Source organism: Paramormyrops kingsleyae, chromosome 17 (genome assembly GCF_048594095.1).
Source record: "Paramormyrops kingsleyae isolate MSU_618 chromosome 17, PKINGS_0.4, whole genome shotgun sequence".
Classification (NCBI taxonomy): domain Eukaryota; kingdom Metazoa; phylum Chordata; class Actinopteri; order Osteoglossiformes; family Mormyridae; genus Paramormyrops; species Paramormyrops kingsleyae.
This window is the reverse complement of record NC_132813.1, coordinates 1,328,684-1,331,019: the sequence shown is the minus strand read 5'-3', so window position 1 is coordinate 1,331,019 and position 2,336 is coordinate 1,328,684. Positions and strand designations below refer to the sequence as shown.

Genomic DNA, 2,336 nt, shown 5'->3' with positions numbered 1-2,336 from the left:
TGCCACAGGATGCATTGTGGTATAAAGCCAAGATACACAGGGGCTGCATCCTTTGAAGGTTTGCGCAATGAATCTTAGGATCTCGGTAAAATAGCAATGTTTGTCTAGGCTGCATTCGAAGGAGCCTTCGAAATGGGACAGGCTTGTCGCGCCGCTGTGACACGTTCGTTCTTCGGACAGAGCCAGTCTGCTTCCAGGCCTGATTGACAGAGCTGTGACGTCTTCCTCTCTTGTGAATATGGGAACAAGGTTTCACTTCTTTAACTGTCCTTAAACATTTAGTTCTCAAATGAGTTTATGTTCATGTGATAATAAGATGATACTCACTGTTTTATTAAGCACGACATAATTTCTGTGAAAATATTTTACACTGGCAATTCATAATACATGTATTATTCATCAGCGTAAAACATGACAACGTGAAGAAACAACGTGAGTCCGTTCGCCTGCTCCTCTTCAATGTTTAAGTAAAGGTTGCCGGTTGATGCTGACACCTTGTGGCGAAGGTAGGGAATGTACGTGTAAGGAACCCAAGAAGGTGACGGAAAACACCTCGGCTGGTTTTACATCAGAGAAGGTGAGAAAGCCTTTGAGTTCAGCATACGCCGTGCGGGTGTAACGCCGTAGTAAAGGTTGTTTGCAGTTAGCGTTTCGCGATTCCGTTTAATTTATCTCGACAGTTATTATACTTGGCATTTTTATTTTCAAACGAGAATAATAGAAAAAAAAGGAATTATGCCAAACTGCAAAATGAAGCCCTGTGCGGCAGCAATTACGACTGTCACCACGTAATCTCAAAGCAGATGGAATCTAGACTAGGTTTTTTCTAATGAAATGAATTTCATGCAGTCTGTGCTCTAGAGACCTTTGTTTCATTAATTTGTTTTTTTCTCCACGTCCAATCCTGTTTTCATCCGTGCTTTTACAAAAATGTCCGATGTTCGCAGCTGATATGAAGTTGCACCACGAGAGGGCAGCAGACGCCGCTCTTTACGAAAGGAGCGCACGCGTAATGCAATTTTACCGGCCTTTTAATGTTAAAACTTGCGAAAACACGTGTTTCATTTCAATAAGTAAATACTGTAATATTTAAATTATTAATTTAACAATACGGTTATGATGTTAACATTGCAACTTAGCCAGGGGTACAATTTTTGTACTCTTTCATCCTTTATTTTGCTTGGTAAATCCCACAGGGGGATAACAGGGAGAGTTGGGACAAGAATGGACAGGTTTGCTACAGATGGATTAAGTTAAGACACTTTAAGTTTAAAAAGAAGTATTTTCCCCATGACGTATTGAACGGTACAATATATATATACTTTCCAAGCTTGGAAATTCAGCATATTTAACCAAATTGGCTGCGTTGTATTTCAATTGTAAAGGTACAAAACCCAAACTGACATGCTAAGTGTAAATAGGCTACTTAATACACTGCACTGAATAAACATGGACTGTCAGAATAACAGCAAATGAATCTCAGACAAGGTCCCTTTCTGTGACCAGCAAAGGACAATAAACCAGTAAACATAAAGCACAGAAGGGCACAATGATCTGTCTGTGGTGATGAAAAGCAGGGCCACCGTGAAGCCAATTCCCTTCTTGAACAGCTAGTGGCTTGTGTTTGGGAGGGGTCAGCGTCTTTTGGCTCGAGCTTTTCGAATCTCCCGCTGGACCTGCAGATTCCTGTTTGGACTGATGTACTGCGTCTGAATATTCTCTGCGGGCTCCGGGGTTCTGTTTGGAGAAACAACTTAACATATGGGCCTCATAATTTATGGAAACCTCCAAAAATATGTCTAACTTCAGAGGGGTGTACGACCTTCTGGCTTCTGATGTTCAGATCAAGGAGCACAACTGTCTGTGTGTGTGTGTGTGTGTGTGTGTGAGAGAGTGTGTGTGTGTGTGTGTGTGTGTGTCTGAGTGTGTGTGTGTGGGTTTACCTAATGTCCCCATAACGTGATAAATATCCGTTTTTTACAAAATAGAAACCGGTCCCCATAAGGGAAAACTCTATTTTGTAAAAATCAGTGACTGCTATGAAAAAACTAAAAATGCAAAAACTCTTGTATTTTGTTAGGTTACTTATGCTTATGGTTAGGGCAGGGTAGGGGTTAAGGTTGTCATAGTTAGCGTTAGCATTTTTCCCATTCAAATGAATGAGCGGTCCCCATAAGGATATGTTTACCCTACGTGTGTGTGTGTGTGTATGTGTGTGTGTGTGTGTGTGTAGATGTATGTGTGTGTATATGTATGTGTGTATGTGTGTGTGTAGATGTATGTGTGTGTATATGTATGTGTGTATGTGTGTGTATATGTATGTATGTGTATGTGTG

At 40.9% G+C, this 2,336-nt stretch overlaps 1 long non-coding RNA gene across 1 annotated transcript in view; it reads left to right on the top strand.

Annotated features, from left to right (window-relative positions):
• Positions 1 to 444: 444 nt before the first annotated feature.
• The window catches only part of LOC111833895 (uncharacterized), a 7,878-nt gene continuing 5,986 nt past the window's right edge, over positions 445 to 2,336 (top strand). Inside the window, exon 1 of the long non-coding RNA XR_002835862.2 lies at positions 445 to 577. This is a non-coding gene — a long non-coding RNA (uncharacterized lncRNA). The remainder of the gene's footprint in view (positions 578 to 2,336) is intronic.